Source organism: Sorex fumeus, unplaced genomic scaffold, assembly GCF_029834395.1.
Source record: "Sorex fumeus unplaced genomic scaffold, SorFum_2.1 ptg000007l, whole genome shotgun sequence".
Taxonomy (NCBI): Eukaryota; Metazoa; Chordata; class Mammalia; order Eulipotyphla; family Soricidae; genus Sorex; species Sorex fumeus.
In genome coordinates this window covers 37,520,411-37,541,146 of record NW_026606064.1, presented here as the reverse complement: position 1 = coordinate 37,541,146, position 20,736 = coordinate 37,520,411, and the positions used below count along the sequence as shown (strand labels likewise).

At 41.9% G+C, this 20,736-nt stretch overlaps 1 protein-coding gene across 2 annotated transcripts in view; it reads right to left on the bottom strand.

Annotated features, from left to right (window-relative positions):
- The window catches only part of HPS5 (HPS5 biogenesis of lysosomal organelles complex 2 subunit 2), an 89,782-nt gene that overhangs the window by 17,614 nt on the left and 51,432 nt on the right, over positions 1–20,736 (bottom strand). The gene's annotated exons all lie outside the window — the stretch shown is intronic.

Here is a 20,736-nt window from a genome sequence, read left to right as displayed (position 1 = left end):
TGGGGGAAGTGATTGAGTTACACCTGATAGTTCTCAAGGCTTACTCCTGCCTCTTTGTTCAGGGATAACACTTTGCAGCATTGGTGGGGGGGGGAGTCATATGGGGTACTGGGTTCCATAACCTGGATTGGCTCCATGCAAGACTAGTTACCTACCTCCTGCATCCCCGCTACAATTTTATTCATTATGAGGGAGGTTTTGTCCACAGGGAGTTTGTAAGTTGAAAGTGATGCAGTGTCTTTAAATAATCAAAAATGACTCATATACTAAGACTAGAGAAGTAAGTAGAAAGATTCCAATTAAAAACATATTTGGAAATTTAATCTACCTTTTTGCTTTCTGTTGGGGTTTCCTTGTTTGTATGATATGTTTTGGGGTCACCCTCGATACGATCAGTGCTTACTTGTGGCTTTGCACTCAGGGATCATTCTTGGCTGTGCTGGGAATTGAACCCAGGTTGGCTGCATGCAAGGCAAGTGCCCTACTTGCTGTACTATCTCTATGGCTCCCCTATGTATTATTTCTCATAGCGTTTACTTAGAGGGGGAAAAGAGCCCTCTGAGAATTTTCTTTTTATCATTGTTTCAAGTCTGCTTTACAACCCAGTATAGTAGAGGATTCTCAGTTGAGGTTATTTTCATTTAGTTCTTTGAATATATTATTCCAGTCTTGCTTACAATTTCATTTACAAAATCCAGTATGAGTCATATGCGTTGCTTTTGTTTCTGTGTCTAAATATGTGAGACTTTGCTTCTCTTGCATTGCTTTAAGGAGTCTCTCATTTTTGCCATTTTGTTCTTCTGTTTGGGTTTGTTTCATTTGGAACTCATTGGGCCTCCTGGATCAGTGTAAATTTCTTACCTCACACATTGGGGGAAAATCTAGACTACAATTTTCCACCAAGAATTCTTTCTCTTTCAAGCTTGGAGCAATAGGATAGCGGGTGGTGCACTTGGCTTGCACAGAACTAACCTGAGTTCGATCCCTGGGTTGAAATAATGATGAGTTCTTTCCTCTTATTGTTGTCTCATAGATCTCTTAAGCTCTGTTCATTTTGAAGGGGAGGTAGGTTTGACCACCTACCTGGAGGTGCTCAGGGCTTATTCCTGGGTCTGTGCTCAGGAATCCCTCCTGATGGCTATCAGGGGACCATATGAGATGCTGGGGATCTAACTGGAGTCAGCCACAAACAAGGCACGAATCCTTTTTTTAAAATTTTTATTAGTGAAACACCATGAGGTACAGTTGCAGACTTACAAATTTTTGTGCTTGGGTTTAGATTATACAATGATCAAATATTCATCCCTCCACCAGTGTCCATTTTCCATCACCGTGGATCCTAGTATCCCTCCCACTCCCATCCCCCCCATCCCACCCTGCCTCTGTGGCAGGGCATTCCCTTTTGTCCTCTCTCTCCTTTTGGGTGTTGTGGTCTGCAAAAGAGGCATTGAGTGGCAATCATGTTCAGTCTATAGTTCACTTTCAACACGCATCTCCCATCCTAGGAGGATTCTCCAAACACCCTTTATTTCGTGCTCCCTTCTCTATCTGAGCTGCCTTTTCCCTTAGCATGCCTGGCTGGCTTCTAAGTCATGGAGTAATCCTCCTGGTACTTATATCGGCTATTCTTGGGAATTAATCTCCTATTTTGTTACTTTATGTCCCCCAGATGAATGCAATCTTTCTGTGTCTATCCCGTTCTTTCTGACTCATTTCACTTAGCATGATACTTTCCGTGTAGTACCACTTGTATGTAAATTTCATGACTTCATCTTTTCTAACAGCTACATAGTACTCCATTGTGTAGATGTACCAAAGTTTCTTTAACCAGTCATCTGTTCTTGGGCACTCAGGTTTTTTCCAGATTCTGGTTATTGTAACCAGTGCTGCAATGAACAAACAAGTGCAGATGTCACTTCGACTACACTTTTTTGCCTCTCTTGGATATATTCCCAGGAGTGGTATTGCTGGGTCAAATGGGAGCACAATTTCTTAATTTTTGAGCATCATCCATACTGTTTTCCAAAAGGGCTGAACCAGTCGGCATTCCCACCAGCAGTGAAGGAGGGTCCCTTTCTCTCCACATCCGTGCAAGGCACGAATCTTAATCCCTGTAATCTTTATAGACCATCTCTCCACTGAAACTCTATTTTTATTTTCACTCATATTTATTGATGCTATTGTTTATCTTCTCCTGGAGGCCACTGATTTGAGCTTCTGCTCCTACTATTCTTCAGTTAAGTCTCCTGCGTCTGTATCTTTTTAAAGGTCAGCTACTGTCGATTTCCTTTCTGCTTGAATGATTGCTCTCCTTTTTCTTGGGAGGGTATTTAGTCCACACTCAGTGGTGCTCTTGAGCTATTCTCAACTCTGTGCTTAGGACTTGCTCCTGGAGGTGCTCAAGAGAAGGAGGCAGTGGCAGGGACCAAACCAGACTCAGCTACATGCAAGACAGCCCCTCAACTCCTCTACTACCCCAACCTTTTCGTTTTTCTTTTTCTATCAAACTATCTTTGAACTTGTTTTATTCTCTCTTCCTCTGATTTTATTGCACTGAACAGTAAGAGAATTCTTGTTTTGAAATCTTCCTCCATAGGATGAACCTCACTGGGGAGCAGAATGGCAGGAAAGCCCAGGTATGCAGGAACCCGTGACTGAGATCTCCAAGTTGGCTGGGATTGGGACTGCACCTCCTTCCCCCAGATTCCCAGTTTTCCAGAATCTTGGAAGTCACACCCACAAACCGCCCCCAGCGCCATGTAATCTCGTCAATGGCCAAGACCCAGAGACTATAAACTAAATCTCCCAGAAGAGAATAACACAGAATTTCCTGGACATTATATTCTATCTATAACAAGGGTTGGAGCGATAGCACAGCAGGTAGGGGGTTTGCCTTGCACACGGCCAACCCGGATGACCCTGGTTCAGTTCCTCCACCCGTCTCAGAGAGCAAGAAAGCTACTGAGAGAATCTTGCCCGCACAGCAAAGCCTGGCAAGCTACCTGTGACGTTTTTGATAATCAAAAAAAAGTAACAACGAGTCTCACAATGGAGACATTACTGGACTCACTCGAGCAAATTGATGAACACTGGGAGGATAGTGCTACAGTGCTTTAATAAGCAATACAAAACAAATCATCTAGCATTGCTTTTTCGGCAGGTTTAAGTGGTGCTGGGACTGGTGTCAAAATATTGAATGTAACCAAAGTAGAGGTCTTCCTTTATTGCTTCTCTGCACTGCTTTGTGAGTTCGGATATTTGCTTGCGGTTGCCTGAGGCTTGTGACAAGCTACGTTGGTGAATGAGCTTGAGAGTTTTCAAAGACAGGCATCTTTTTGTGGCTATCTCTCTCTCGGCATTCCTCGCACAATCATGGAGGTGCTGAACCAGTCGATCATATTCTTCATCAAAGTTGTCAATGATGGCATCTTCCCATGTTGCCACAATAGTGCCAAAGAGTTCCCAGTTGGTGGTCGTTCTGGAACTTCTCTTTTAAAACTTTGCAGCCCTTTCTCACTGCTCCATGAAGTAGAATTTTGCATGAAGGAGACGGTGGTCCAATCCTGTTTGGAATTTTGGGGCAACAGCAACATTGGTAAGGCAAAACCATCGATTGAATACGATGTGGTCAATTTCGTTGTGGAACCATCCACCGAGAGACTCCCATGTCTAACATTTAGATTCAGCCTTCTGGAACTGTGAGTTACCATGGATGGTCTTGGTTGACATGATGAACTCAAACAGTCTCTCACCCTGTTTGTTCCATTCTAGGCCATGGGTCCCTATGTGGAGTTCTTTGGCTGATCTTCTCGGTCCTATTTTGGCATTAAAATCACCGACAATGATCTTGTAGAAGATGTGATCTTTTTTATAGAACTTCTCCAGCTCCATGTAGAACTTCTCAATTTCTTCTTCCTCATAATTGGATGTTGGTGCGTAGACAACAAAAATAGAAACTTCCGGCAGTGAGCCACATCTATTCAAGTGTAATCGTCCAATTCAGATTGTTAGGCATTCGAATGAATCAATGCTCATCAATGGCCAAGTTCGTGTTTACAAGGACACTGACACCACTGATGCCTCTTGTCGCATTTTCCGAGGAACAGTTCTTCTCCAGTGTTGAAAATGGCGTGATGTGGTTGATGCCTTCTCATCTCAGTCACATCAATGATATATACTTGATCATCTGCATATGCACCATCAGGTCCTTGATGGATGCAGCTGATGCCAACATATGTGCATTGAAAGTACAGTCATTTTAGTCCTTCATTTTGGCAACCTAGTTCAGTCTTGAGATTTTATCAGCCTCTCCTTCCTCATCCTTCTTAATGCTGCTTTATTGGTGGCTCTTTCAGGGTCAGGGGAATGAGACTAACTGTATTTACTGTTTTTGGCTTATCAAATACGCCACTGATAGCTTGTATCTGCTGTGCAGGCGGGATACTCTCGGTAGCTTGCCAGGCTCTCCAAGAGGGATAGAGGCTTTTAGGACAACCTCTAATCACCCTTGCAGATTTTCCCATGGTTCAAACGATATTTGAACCCCAAAAAATATGGTGTGATAATCTTTGAAGATGGGTATTAAGTGTCTTATGATGTGTCAGCAGTCGAAAAGTGGCCGCACAGTCCAGAAAGTGGCCTGGAGCGTGGCAGCGGCTGGGTAATGAAGGTAGTTGAAGTAGTGGAGGTAGTGGAGGTTGGCTGATGAGGTGTTTATCTAGTACCAGAAGGGTGGGACTTCTGGGTATGATCGCTGGGTTACCAGAGATTGGTGAAAGCAGGCAGGGCAGGGCAGGGTGGGGCTTCTGGGTTTGATTCCTGGGTCGCCAGAGATTGGTGGGAGCCGGCAGAGGATCTCTGTTTCTGGGTCCCATTGAGCCTAGAGTCCAAGGTCACGAAGTTCCACTTACCTGGGTCTGTAGGGCTTCACTCGTGCGTGAGTGCCAGCCCGAGCATCCGGAAAGCAGCCTGGAGTGTGAGGCCGCTCCTCTCCTCAAAGAGAGAAGAGCAGCAGTGCTGGCCGATGCAGCAGAACCCGGGAAAAGTATTCGCAATGCTTGGCTGTCCTTCGCCAATTACAAGACCAAGGTGACTGCCCTCCACTGTCCTGATGGATCTCTCACATCTTCCAGAAATGCAATGGAGAAGATTATCCATGACTTCTACTCAGATCTCTTCGATAGCCACGTCCATCTGCCCACATACCAAATTCCGCAGGATGGATATGTCGTTCCCAATGTTCTCCCTTCTGAAATCTGACATGCCAGTTTTTACTTCGGTAAAAAAGCGAACAGCACCCGTCCCAGACTAGGTTAGACCTGAACACCTGAAGAAGCTGCCATCAGTACTCATCAATACACTGGCTCAGCTCTTCACACACTACCTGTCTGAATGCAAGATTCTGTCTCAATGGAAAAACCAGCCAGACTGTACTAGTGTACAAGAAGGGAGACATCCACGACATTGACAACTATTGCCCGATCTGCCTGCTGTCTGTCATCTACATTCTGTTCACTTGAGTCATCCTTAATAGGATTGGCAGAACACTAGATGAACAACAACCATGCGAGCAAGCCAATTTCCAAAAAGGATTCAGCACAATTGACCATATCCACACAGTAACCAAGCTCATTGAGGTTTCTCGGGAGTTCAAGATGCCTCTCTGTCTAACATTCATTGATTTAAAGAAGGCCTTTCCATGTGAAAGACAACTGGATGTTTTATTTCAGTGTAAAATATGTTTTATTCCAATGCTCTATCCACTTTACTAAAACTCTACCTTCTATCCTCTGTATCCTCTGATCTGCAGTGATCATAGGGGTATGTATGTTTGGCTTCTAAGGTGTGGAAATAATATACCACAGGTACGAAGACAGGTAGGAAGAAGAGTTTTCAGTCTTTTTTCTTTTAACTTCTGAAAGATGATGAACAGTTCAATTTTAAAAGATATCATAAATAGCCAGCCAATAGTCACTAGTTAATAGTGTGGAAATGAAGTCTCGTGAGGAGCCCAATTCCAGTGAGAGAAAGAGAAAGCATATCGGGGGAGAGTGTAGAAGAGAAACAATAAAGTTGAACAACCACCTGTTAGCAGGGAAAAACAATTCTACCAAATTCTACACTCATTAAAAAGCAAGAAAAAAAATCTAAGGTGGTGCAAGCTATTGTATACTGATTAAGAATTACTTAAATAGGGGCTGGAGTGATAGCACAGCGGGTAGGGCGTTTGCCTTGTATGCGGCCAACCTGTGTGCGATTCCCAGCATCCCATATGGTCCCCTGAGCACCGCCAGGAGTAATTCTTGAGAGGAAAGCCAGGAGTAACCCCTGAGCATCGCCGGGTGTGACTCATAAAGAAAAAAAATAATTACTTAAATAGATTGCTAAAAAGTATGTAAAGAATGGAAACTGGTGGCAGAATTATGTACATAAGAAGCCATTATTAATGTATTATACACCACATAATTTTATTAATAAATTTATTAGTGAAACACCATGAGGTACAGTTGTAGATTTACAAATTTTTGTGCTTGGATCTCGGTCATACCACGATCAAATACCCATCCCTCCACCAGTGCCCATTTTCCACCACCAGGATAATATCCCTCCCCCCCATCCTCCCATCCCCCCATCCCCCCCTGCCACTGTGGCAGGGCATTCCCCCTTGTTCTCTCTCTCCTCCTGGGCGCTGTGATCAGCCAAAGAGGCATTGAGTGGCGAACATGTTCAGTCCAGTCTACTTTCAACTTGCATCTCCCCTCCTGGGAGGATCCTCCAAACAACCTCCACTTGGTGTTCCCCTTTCTATCTGAATTGTCCTTTCCCCTAGAATACCCAGCTGGCCTCTAAGTTATGGAGTAATTCTCCTGGTGTTGCTCTCAGCTATTCTTGGGTATTAATCTCATATTTTATTATTTTATATCCCCCAGATGAATGCTATCTTTCTATGTCTATCCCTCTCTTTCTGACTCATTTCGCTTAGCATGATACTTTCCATATTGTACCACTTGTATGTAAAGTTCATGACTTCATCTTTTCTAAGAGCCACATAGTACTCCATTGTGTAGATGTACCAAAGTTTCTTTAACCAGTCATCTGTTCTTGGGCACTCAGGTCTCTTCCAGTTTCTGGCTACTGTAAAGAGTGCTGCAATGAACAAACAAGTGCAGATGTCACTTCGGCTACACGTTTTTGCCTCTCTGGGATATATTCCCAGGAGTGGTATCGCTGGGTCAAATGGGAGCTCAATTTCTAATTTTTTGAGGAACGTCCATACTGTTTTCCAGAAGGGCTGAACCAGTGGACATTCCCACCAACAGTGAAGGAGTGTCCCTTTCTCGCCACATCCGCGCCAGCAACGGTTGCTTTTGTTCTTTTGAATGTGGGCCAGTCTCTGAGGTGTGAGATGGTATCTCATTGTGGTTTTGATCTGCATCTCCCTGATGATTAATGATGTAGAGCATTTTCTCATGTGCTTTTTTGCCATTCGGATTTCTTCTTTGAGAAAGTTTCTGTTCATTTCATTGCCCCATTTTTTGATGGGGTTGGATGTTTTCTTCTTGTGGAGTTCAACCAGTATTTTGTATATCCTTGATATCAACCCCTTGTCAGATGTGTATTCGGCGAATATTCTTTCCCATTCTGTAGGCTGTCTTTGTATTTTGGTCACTGTTTCTTTGGAGGTACAGAAGCTTCTTAGTTTAAGATAGTCCCATTTATCTATCTCTGTTTTCACTTGCTCAGCCAGTGGCGTGTCATCTTTGAACATACCATTAGCCTCAATGTCATGGAGGGTTTTGCCAACTTTGTCTTCAATGTATCTTATGGTTTCTGGTCTGATGTTGAGGTCTTTATAAAATCAATACCCAAAAGTCCATGGCTTTCCTATACGCAAACAGTGAGAGAGAGGAAAGCTACATGAAAAAATCAATCCCGTTCACAATTGTGCCCCAGAAAATCAAGTACCTAGGAATCAGCTTAACTAAGGAAGTAAAGGACCTGTACAAAGAAAACTACAAAACGCTACTTCAGGAAATAAAAGAGGACATGAGGAAATGGAAAGACATCCCCTGCTCATGGGTCGGAAGACTTAACATTGTCAAAATGGCAATACTACCGAAAGCACTGTACAAATTCAATGCAATTCCTATAAGGATACCCATGACATTCTTCAAAGAAATGGAGAAAACACTCCTGAAATTTATATGGAACAACAAACCCCCACGAATAGCTAAAGCAATTCTGGGGAAAAAGAAAATGGGAGGAATCAACCTCCCGAACTTCAAACTTTACTACAAAGCGGTAATAATCAAAACAGCATGGTACTGGAACAAAGGCAGAACTGCAGACCAATGGAACAGAGTTGAATACACTGACATCACCCCCCAATCATATGATCATCTAATCTTTGATAAAGGTGCAAGAAATGTGAATTGGAGTAAGGAAAGCCTCTTTAACAAATTGTGCTGGCATCACTGGACGGCTACATGCAAAAAAATGGGCTCAGAACTCTGCCTAACACCATGTACAAAGGTAAGATCAAAATGGATTAAATTTATTTTTAAGATAAAAAAATAAAGAAGGACTTTGATTCTGTTGAGACAGAAGGGATCATCAAAGCCCTAGCCAAACAGGGCATTCAAACTCAATACATCAGGATCCTCCATGAGCTGTATTATGAATTCACTACCAGAATCTCACCATTCTATAAGGAAGTCATCATCCATGTCAAGAGAGGAGTTCATCAGGGTGATACCATTTCACCAAAACTCTTCAGTGCCACCCTCGAGAACATCATGCGACAACTGGAATGGGGAGGAATTGGAGTGAAGATAGACGGTCTGCAACTACACCACCTCTGCTTGGCTGATGACATCGTTCTAATAACACCAAACATTAGCCAAGTGACACAAATGCTGGCCGAGTTTGACCGTGATTGTGGAAAGGTTGGACTACAGCTGAATCTCACAAAGACAATGTTTATGAGAAACGGTCTCATTCCTGATGTTCCATTCGCTCTCAACAAAACGAACATCTCCAAATGTAACAGCTATGTGTACCTGGGTCGAGAATTCAACATGACGAATGACATGGCACCTGAGTTGCACAGGAGGAAGTGAGTGGCTCGGAACGCCTTCATTAGCGTCGAAGAAATAGCTAAAAGGACGAAGAATCTCTGGTTCCGGGCACGTCTCTTGGATTAAACTGTTCTTCCTGCACTAACATATGCCTCAGAGACCTGCGCCCTATGAAAACAGGATGAGAACACTACTCACGTCTCCCAAAGAGGAATCGAATGAGCTATGCTCGGAGTATCATGCTTCACTCAAGTGACAGAAAAGTAGGGAGTTCCGAAGGAACAGTACACTATTTTGTGGATAAACAACAGCTCAAGAACTTCATAGACTCAAAGTCAAACCTGAAAGAAGGGCTAAAGGGCTAATACAAGACAAGACAAACCCTACAACCACAACAGACCCTTAAAGAAAGATGACACAAAACCCCATAACAATAATCTCTCAACAGTCTAAATTCACCAAATAAGATTCAAATTAACAGAGTGGCAAAATGGATTCAGAGACAGAACCCAACATTCTTCTGCCTACAAGAAACTCATCTGAACAGTCAGAGCAAACACAGTCTCAAAGTTAAAGGATGGAAAACAATCCTGCAAGCAAACAGTTTTCTCAAAAAAGCTGGGGTGGCTATACTAGTATCAGACAACATAAATTTCAGATTGAAAAAGATTAGAAGGGATAGCGAAGGCCATTTTCTATTCAGCAAGGGATATGTACAACAGGAAGAAATAACACTCTTAAATGTATACACACCTAATGAGGGAACAGCTAAATATTTAAAACAACTGCTAACAGATTTTAAGGAGAACATTGCTAGCAACACAATAGTAGCCAGAGACTTCAATATCGCCTTACCACCTCTGGATAGATGAACAGGAACAAAACTCAGAAAGGAAACATTGGCTTTGAAGGGAGAAATAGAAGAGAAAGGGCTTATAGACCTATACAGGGCTTTACACTCCCAAAAGAAAGAATAAACATTCTTTTCCAGTGCACACAGAACATTTTCCAAAATAGACCATGTCCTAGGCCACGAAATATACCTCAATAGAATCAGGAAGATAGAAATAGTATCAACAATCTTTGAGACCACGATGCACTGAGAATAGAAGTGAATCACACAGACACGGAGAATCAAGTCAAACACCTGGAAATTAAACGACTCAATGTTGAACAACTAGTGGATCAAGAAGGAAGTCAAGGACGAAATCAAAATATACCTGGAAATAAATGAGAAAGAAGACACGAACTACCAGAACCTATGGGGTGCAGCTAGAGCCGTGTTAAGGGGAACATTTATAGCTCTGCATGCATTTCTCAGGAAGGAAGAAAGGGCCCACATAAAAAACTTGACTTCACAGCTCATGATCGTAGAAAAGGATCAACAAAAGGAGCCCAAATCAGGCAGAAGGAAAGAGATCAAAAACTTAGAGCAGAAATCAACGACATGGAAACCAAAAAAACAATCTGAAAGATCAATGAAACCAAGAACTGGTTCTTAGAGAAAATAAACACGATAGATAAACCATTAGCAAGACTTACAAAGAAAAAGAGAGAACCTAATAAACTGAATTAGAAATGAGAAGGGGGATATCTCAACAGAAACCAAAGAAATTCCAAAGATCATGAGAGACTACTTTGAAAGTCTGTATGCCACAAAACAAGAGAACCTAAAAGAAATGGATAAATTCCTGGATCCTATAATCTCACAAGCCTGAATCAAGAAGATCTACAGTACCTGAATAGACCTATTAACATCAAGGAAATTGAAACTGTAATCAAAAGTCTTTCCAAAAACAAAAGCCCAGGTCCAGATGGACTCACTCGCAAATTTTTCCAAACATTTAAAGAGGACCTATTGCCAGTTCTTCTCAAGCTTTTCCAGGAAATTGAAGAAACAGAAACTCTCCCAAACAGTCTCTATGAAGCCCATATCTCTCTAATACCAAAAGGAAACAAAGACACAAGAAAAGAAAACTACAGGCCAATATTCCTGATGAACATGGATGCGAAGATTCTCAACAAAATACTAGCAAATAGAATTCAGCAACTCATCAAAAAGATCATACACCATGACCAAGTGGGATTCATCCCGGGGATGCAAGGATGGTTCAACATTTGGAAATCAATCAACATAATCCATCATATCAACAAAAGAAAAGATAAAAACCATATGATCATATCAATAAATGCAGAAAAAGCATTTGACAAGATGCAAGGAGCATCATAAATAGCACCCGTTTATGATGAAAACCATCGCCAAAATGGGTATAGAGGAGACTTTCTTCAATATAGTTAAAGCCATCTACCACAAGCCTACGGCAAGCATCATCCTCAATGGGGAAAAACTGAGAGCCTTCCCCCTAAGATCACGGAAGAGACAAGGGTGTCCACTCTCTCCACTACTGTTCAACATAGTACTGGAAGTACTTGCAATAGCGATTAGGCAAGAAAAAGATATTAAGGGCATTAAGGTAGGAAAGGAAGAAATCAAGCTCTCACTATTCGCAGATGATATGATACTATACTTAGAGAACCCTAAAACCTCTACTAAGAAACTCCTAGAAACAATAGACTTGTATAGTAAAGTTGCAGGCTATAAAATCAATATCCAAAAGTCCATGACTTCCCTATATGCAAATAGTGAGAGAGAAGAAAGAGACATGAAAAAAAAAATCCCGTTCACAATTGTACCTCAGAAAATCAAGTACCTAGGAATAACTAAGGAAGTAAAATACAAAACGTAGAAAGAAAAGAAAGTAAGTTTTCTTTCTGTAGAAAGAAAACTACAAAACTCTACTTCAGGAAATAAAAGAGGACACAAGGAAACGGAAAGATATCCCCTGCTCATGAATCGGGAGAATTAATATTGTCAAAATAGCAATACTTCCCAAAGCATTGCAAAAATTCAATGCGATCCCTATAACGATACCCATGCAAACACTCCTGAAATTCATATGGAACAATAAGCCCTCACGAATAGCTAAAGCAATTCTTGGGAAAAAGAAAATGGGAGGAATCCACCTCCCTAACTTTAAACTCTACTACAAAAGAGTAATAATTAAAACAGCATGGTACTGTAACAAAGGCAGAGCTGCAGACAAATGGAACAGGGTTGAATATACTGAGACCTCCCCCAAACATATGATCATCAAATCATTGACAAGGAAACAAAAAACGTTAATTGGAGCAAGGAAAGACTCTTTAACAAATTGTGCTGGCAAAATTGAACAGCTACATGCAAAAAAAAAAAATGGACCCAGATCTCTGCCTAACACCATGCACAAAAGTAAAATCAAAATGGATTAAAGACCTCAACATCAGACCAGAATCCAAAAGGCACATTGAAGCCAAGGTTGGCAAAACGACATTGAAGCAAATGATATCTTCAAAGACATCATGCCAGTGACCAAGCTAGTGAAAACAGAGAGAGACAAATGGGACTATCTTAAACTAAGAAGCTTCTGCACCTAAAAAAATACAGTAACCTAAATACAAAAACAGTCTACAGAATGGGAAAGGATATTCGCCCAATACCCATCCAACAAGGGGTTGATATCAAGGATATACAATCTACTGTTTGAACTTCGTAAGAAGAAAACATCCAACCCCATCAAAATGGGGCGACAAAATGAACAGAAACTTTCTCAAAGAAGATATCCGAATGGCAAAAAGTCTCATGAGAAAATGCTCTACATCATTAATCTTCAGGGAGATGCAGATCAAAGCAACAATGAGATATCATCTCATACCACAGAGACTGGCCCACATCTAAAAGAACAAAAGCAACTGGTGTTGGTGCAGATGTGGTGAGAAAGGGACCCTCCTTCACTGCTGGTGGGAATGCTGACTGGTTCAGCCCTTTTCGAAAACTGTATGGACGATTCTCAAAAAATTAGAAATTGAGCTCCTATTTGACCCAGCAATACCACTCCTGGGAATATATCCCAGAGAGGCAAAATAGTCGAAGTGACATCTGCACTTGCTTATTCATTGCAGCACTGTTTACAATAACCAGAATCTGGAAAAAACCTGAGTGCCCAAGAACAGATGACTGGTTAAAGAAACTTTGGTACATCTACACACTGGAGTACTATGTAGCTGTTAGAAAAGATGAAGTCATGAAATTTACATACAAGTGGTACTACATGGAAAGTATCATACTAAGTGAAATGAGTTAGAAAGAGAGGGACAGACATAGATTGCATTCATCTGGGGACAATAAAGTAACAAAATAGGAGACTAACACCCAAGAACAACTGAGATAAGTACCAGCTGTTTACTCCAAGACTTGGAGGCCAGCCCCACATGCTAAGGGAAATCGCAGCTCAGATAGAGAAGGGAGCACCAAATAAAGGGTGTTGGGAAGATCATCCCAGGATGGGAGATGCATGCTGAAAGTAGGCTATAGACCGAAGATGATTGCTACTCAATGACTCTTTTGCAAACCACAGCACCCAAAAGGAGAGAAAGAACAAAAGGGAATGCCCAGCCAAAGAGGTGGGGTGGGATAGGGGGTTTGGGGGTGGGAGGGATACTGGGATCATTGGTGGTGGAGAATGGGCACTGGTGGAGGCATGGGTACTCAATCATAGCATAACTGAAACCCAAGCACAAAGATTTGTAAGTCTACAACTGTACTCATGGTGTTTCACTGTCATTGTCACTGTCCTCTCATTGTTCATCGATTTGCTTGAGCGGGCCCAGTAACATTGTGAGACTTGTTACTGTGTTTGGCAAATCGAATACATCATGGGTAGCTTGCCAGGCTCTGCCATGCAGGTGAGATACTCTCGGTAGCTTGCCGGGCTCTCCAAGAGGTGCGGGGGAATTGAACTCGGGTCGGCCGTGTCGGCCGCATGCAAGGCAAATGCCCTACTTGTGCTATTGCTCCAGACCAGTGTTTCACTAATAAAAATTAAAAAAAAAAAAAGAATCTGGAGTTCTGACCTCCATCAACAATCGAAAATTAGGGATGCTGTCTCCTTTGCCGAGGCATCGAAAATCAGATGGGCTGGACACGTAATGCGATTTGGAGATGACTGCTGGACTAGAGCCATTAATGACTGGATTCCACAGGATGTCAAAAGATCGCGTGGCCACCCGCCTACGAGATGGTCAGGATTCTTCATCAAGACTCTCAATGATCAGTTTGAGGCTCTTCATGATTCTGGAGCGAGCAGATGTCATTGGGCTACACTAGCACACAACAGGGATGAATGGTGATGTTAATGGTGCCCGCTTGAACAAGTTGATCAGTAACAGGATGTCAAGTGATCAAGTGATCAAGTGAAGCAAAGTAGAGAGACAGAATGGGGGAAATTGTCTGCCACAAAGGTAAGGGAAGGATTGGAACGTGGTGGGTGGGGGAATATTGAGGATCTGGGTGGTGAAAAAATGTGCACTGGTGGAGGGATGGGTGTTTGATGATTGTATGACCAAAGCTCAAACATGAAAGCTTTGTAATTATATATCATGGTGAAAAAAGGGGTGGGTGGGAATAACAATAAAATATTTAAATAAGCGATAGCACAGCGGGTAGGGCGTCTGCCTTGCACGCAGCCAACATGGCCGACCCGAGTTCGATTCCTCCGCCCCTCTCGGAGAGCCCGGCAAGCTACCGAGAGTATCTCGCCCGCACGGCAGGGCCTGGCAAGCTCCCTGTGATGTATTCGATATGCCAGACACAGTAACAACAAAGTCTCCAATGGAGACGTTACTGGGCCCGCTCGAGCAAATCGACGATCAACGGGAGGGCCTTTACTTTACTAACATTCTGGAGAAAAGCAGCTCTGAGCATCTGCCTTCCTCTCTTCACTCCTCACGCTGTGCTGATCTCGTCCCAAACCCAGGTCATTTCATCTGCCGGTACTTGAACCCGGGACTTGGCTCTCTCCCTGCGGAACCCCAGGCGTCTTCCCAGATGCCTGGAGAAAAGCAGCTGTGAGCGTCTGCCTTCCTTTCTTCACTCCTCACGCTGAGCTGATCTCCTCCCAAACCCAGGTTCCAATGGGGTGTGGCCTCTTCACCAGTGGGCGTGGCTTCTGTGGAAGTAGGCGTGGCCTATTTTTCAGCGGGCCAATGCTTAATCTGCTGCAGGTAGTTTAGCGATACTAAGGAACCTAGTCCCTAAGGAACCTAGTCCCCAACCTACACAGCAATATGAAAAAACAATGCAAATCCCCACCACATCCGGAGAACAATGAAAAGAATCCAGAATTCTCTGTCGATACTGCTCACCTAAGGGATCTCTCTGACATAGAATTCAGATACGAAGTCATGAAGATGTTCAATCAACTCAATAAAACAGTCAGACAGATATCCAGTAACATGACAGAAAAAATCGACAAATTATGCGAAGAAATGAGAGCAGAAATGTCACGATTAAAAGATTCCGTAGATGAAATGAAAAACTCAGTCTCTTCTCTCAACAATAGAATGACCGCAGCCAAAGAGTGAATCAGTGAGCTGGGAGATCAGCTGCACCAAGCCAACAGGCAACAACAAACAGTGGCAAGGGACCTCAAAATAGCTCAAGAACAAATAAGAGTCCTAGGAGATGATTCCAAGAGGAACAACATTAGAATCATTGGACTATCGGAAGCTCAGGGAAACAATCCCAATGAAATAAACACGATCAAACAAATCAGTGCTGAAAAATTCCCAGAGCTCCACAATGCAGTCATTCAGGTTCAAGGTACCAGGGTACCAGCTAAAAGAGACCCTAACAAAAACACTCCAAGATATCATAGTTAGAATGATTGATGCTGCTGATAGAGATACAATACTGCAAGCAGCAAGGGCAAAGAAGGAAATCACATACAAAGGAGCACCCCTTAGATTCACAGCAGATCTATCAAAGGAAACCCTCCAAGCCCGAAGGCAGTGGCGAGATATCGTGAAAAAACTCACTGAAATGAATTCTTCACCAAGAATACTCTACCCAGCAAAACTCTCACTCATAATCGAAGGAACGGTACACTATTTTCTAGACAAACATCAGCTCAGGAACTTTATTGATTCAAAACCAAACCTAAAACAAGGGCTAAAGGGGCTACTATAAGACAAGACAAACCCTACAACCACAACAGACACTCAAAGAAAGATGACACAAAACCCCATAACAATAATCTCTCTCAATGTCAACAGCCTAAATTCACCAATTAAGAGACACAGAGTGGTAAAATGGGTTAAGAGACAGAACCCAACATTCTGCCACCTACAAGAAACCCATCTCAACAGCCAGAGCAAACACAGACTTAAAGTCAAAGGATGGAAAACTATCCTGCAAGCAAACAGCTCCCTGAAAAAAGCTGGGGTGGCCATACTAGTATCTGACAGCATTAATTTCAAGTTGAAAAAGATTAGAAGGGACAGCGAAGGCTATTTTCTCTTCATCAAGGGATACGTACAACAGGAAGAAATCACACTCTTAAATGTATACCCATCTAATGAGGGAACAGCTAAATCTTTAAAACAACTGCTAACAGATTTTAAGGAGGACATTGCTACCAACACAATAGTACTTGGAGACTTCAACATCACCTTATCTCCTCTGGATAGATCAACAAGAACAAAACTCAGCAAGGAAACATTGGCTTTGAAAGAAGAAATAGAAAAGAAAGGGCTTATAGACCTATACAGGGCTTTACATCCCAAAAAGAAAGAATGCACATTCTTCTCCAGTGCGCACGGAACATTTTCCAAAATAGACCATGTCCTAGGCCACAAAACATACCTAAATAGAATCAGGAAGATAGAAATAGTATCAACAATCTTTTCAGACCATGATGCACTGAGAATAGAAGTGTATCACACACAGACACGGAGAACCAAATCAAACAACTCAATGCTTAACAACGAGTGGATCAAGAAGGAAGTCAAGGACGAAATCAAAAGATACTTGGAAACAAATGAGAATAAAGACATGAGCTACCAGAACTTATGGGAAAGCCATTTTAAGGGGAAAAATTTATAGCTCTGCAAGCATATCTCAGGACAGAAGAAAGGATGCACACAAACAACTTGACTTCACAACTCAAGATCTTAGAAAAGGAACAACAGAAAGAGCCCAAATTGGGCAGAATGAAAGAGATCATAAAACTTAGAGCAGAAATCAACAACATGGAAACCAAAGAAACAATCAGAAAAATCAATGAAACCAAGAGCTGGTTCTTCGAGAAAATAAATAAGATAGATAAACCACTAGCAACACTCACAAAGAAACAGAGAGAGAGAACCCTAATAAATCGAATCAGAAATAAGAATGGGGATATTACAACAGAAACCAAAGAAATTCAAATGATCATCAGAGACTACTTTGAAAGCTGTATGCCACAAAACAAGAGAACCTAGAAGAAATGGATAAATTCCTGGATTCCTATCATCTCCCAAAGCTGACTAAGAAGATCTAGAGTTCCTGAATAGACCTATTAACATCAAGGAAATTGAAACTGTAATCAAAAGCCTTCCCAAAAACCAAAACCCAAGGTCAGATGGATTCACAAGCGAATTTTCCAAACATTTAAAGAGGACCTATTGCCAGTTCTTCTCAAGCTTTTCTAGGAAATTGAAGAAACAGAAACTCTCCCAAACAGTCTCTATGAAGCCCATATCTCTCTAATACCAAAAGGAAACAAAGACACCACAAGAAAAGAAAACCACAGGCCAATATTCCTGATAAAAATGGAGATGCGAAAATTCTCAACAAAATTCTAGCAAATAGAATTCAGCAACTCATCAAAAAGATCATACACCAAGACCAAGTTGGATTCATCCCGGGGATGCAAGAATGGTTCAACATTTGAAAATCAATCAACATAATCCATCATACCAATAAAAGAAAAGATAAAAACCATATGATCATATCAATAGATGCAGAGAAAGCGTTTGACAAGATCCAGCATCCATTTATGATGAAAACCCTCTCCAAAATGGGGATAGAGGGGACTTTCCTCAATATAGTTAAAGTCATCTACCACAAGCCTACAGCAAACATCATCCTCAATGGGGAAAAACTGAGAGTCTTCCTCCTACGATCAGGGAAGAGACAAGGATGCCCACTCTCTCCACTACTGTTCAATATAGTACTGGAAGTACTTGCAATAACAATTAGGCAAGAAAAAGATATTAAGGGCATCCAGGTAGGGATGGAAGAAATCAAGCTCTCACTATTCGCAGATGATATGATACTATACCTAGAGAACCCTAAAACCTCCACCAAGAAACTCCTAGAAACAATAGACTTGTATAGTAAAGTGGCAGGCTATAAAATCAATACCAAAAATCCATGGCCTTCCTATATACAAATAGTGAAAGAGAAGAAAGTGACATGAAGAAAACAATCCCATTTAAAATTGTGCCCCAGAAAATTAAGTACCTAGGAATCAGCTTAACTAAGGAAGTAAAGGACCTGTACAAAGAAAACTACAAAACGCTACTTCAGGAAATAAAAGAGTTACACGAGGAAATGGAAAAATATCTCCTGCTCATGGATCGGGAGAATTAACATTGTCAAAATGGCAATACTTCCCAAAGCACTGTACAAATTCAATGCGATCCCTATGAGGATACCCATGACATTCTTCAAAGAAATGGATCAAACACTCCTGAAATTTATACGGAACAATAAGCCCCCACGAATAGCTAAAGCAATTCTTGGGAAAAAGAAAATGGGAGGAATCAACCTCCCTAACTTCAAGCTCTACTACAAAGCAGTAATAATTAAAAGAGCATGGTACTGGAACAAAGGCAGAACTGTAGACCAATGGAACAGAGTTGAATATACTGACATCTCCTCCCAAGCATATGATCATCTAATCTTCAATAAGGGGGCAAGAAAAGTGAAGTGGAGCAGGGAAAGCCTCTTTAATAAATTGTGCTGGCAAAACTGGATGGCTACATTAAAAAAGTGGGCTCAGATCTCTGCCTAACGTCATGCACAAAAGTAAAATCAAAATGGATTAATGACCTCAACATCAGACCAGAATCCATAAAGTTCATTGAAGACAAAGTTGGCAAAACCCTCCATGATATTGAAGCTAATGGTATCTTCAAAGATGTCACGCCACTGGCGAAGCAAGTGAAAACAGAAATAGACAAATGGGACTATCGTAACTAAGAAGCTTCTGCACCTCAAAAGAAACAGTGACCAAAATACAAAGACAGTCTACAGAATGGGAAAGGATATTCACCAAATACACATCCGACAAGAGGTTGATAACAAGGATATACAAGGTACTAGTTGAACTCCACAAGAAAAAAACACCCAACCCCATCAAAAAAATGGGGCAAGGAAATGAACAGAAACTTTCACAAAGAAGAAATCCGAATGGCAAAAAGGCACATGAGAAATTGCTCTACATCACTAATCATCAGGGAGATGCAGATAAAAACCACAATGAGATATTATTTCACACCACAGAGACTGGCCCACAACCAAAAGAAAAAAAGCAATCAGTGCTGGCGCGGATGTGGCGAGAAAGGGACCCTCCTTCCACTGCTGGTGGGAATGCTGACTGGTCCAACCCTTTTGGAAAACAGTATGGACGATTCTCAAAAAATTAGAATTTGATCTCCCATTTGACCCAGCAATACCACTCCTGGGAGTATATCCCAGAGAGGCAAAGAAGTATAGTCAAAGTGACATCTGCACTTGTTTGTTCATTGCAGCACTCTTTACAATAGCCAGAATCTGGAAAAAACCTGAGTGCCCAAGAACAGATGACTGGTTAAAGAAACTTTGGTACATTTACACAATGGAGTATTATGTAGCTGTTAGAAAAGATGAAGTCATAAAATTTACATACAAGTGGTACTACATGGAAAGTATCATGTTAAGCAAAATGAGTCAGAAAGAGCGGGATAGACACAGAAAGATTGCATTCATCTGGGGAACATAAAGCAACAAAACGGGAGACTAACACCCAGGAAGGGCTCAGATTAGTACCAGGAATTTTGCTCCATGACTTGAAGGCCAGCCACATGTGCTAGGTGAAAAGGAAGCTCAGATACAGAAGACATCACCAAATAAAGGGTGTTGTGAAGACCCTCCCAGGGTGGGAGAGACATGCTAAAAGTAGTCTATAGACCAAACATGATTTCCACTCAATACCTCTCTTGCAAAACACAGTACCCAAAAGAAGAGAGAGAGAACAAGAGGGAATGCCCTGCCACAGCGGCAGGATGGGACAGGTGGGATAGGGAGTGGGAGGGATGCTGGGACCCGTTGTGGGGGAGGATGGGCACTGGTGGAGGGATGGGTACTTGATCATTGTATAACTGAAACCCAAGCACAAAAATTTATAAGTCTATAACTGTACCTCATGGTGTTTCACTAATAAAAAAAATGATAAAAAAAAGCAAAGGTAAAAGGTAAAGGCCCTCCTGTTGTTCGTCGATTTGCTCGAGCGGGCCCAGTAACATCTCCATTGGAGACTTTGTTGTTGCTGTGTTTGGCATATCGAATACATCACGGGTAGCTTGCCAGGCTCTGCCATGCGGGCGAGATACTCTCGGTAGCTTGCCGGGCTCTCTGAAGCAAACTGAAAAAAAAAAAAGAAATAATGAAATCATGAAATTTGCAAACAAGTGGTCCTATATATACGTAATTTGCAAACAAGTGGAAAGTATCATGCTAAGTGAAATGAGACAGAAAGAG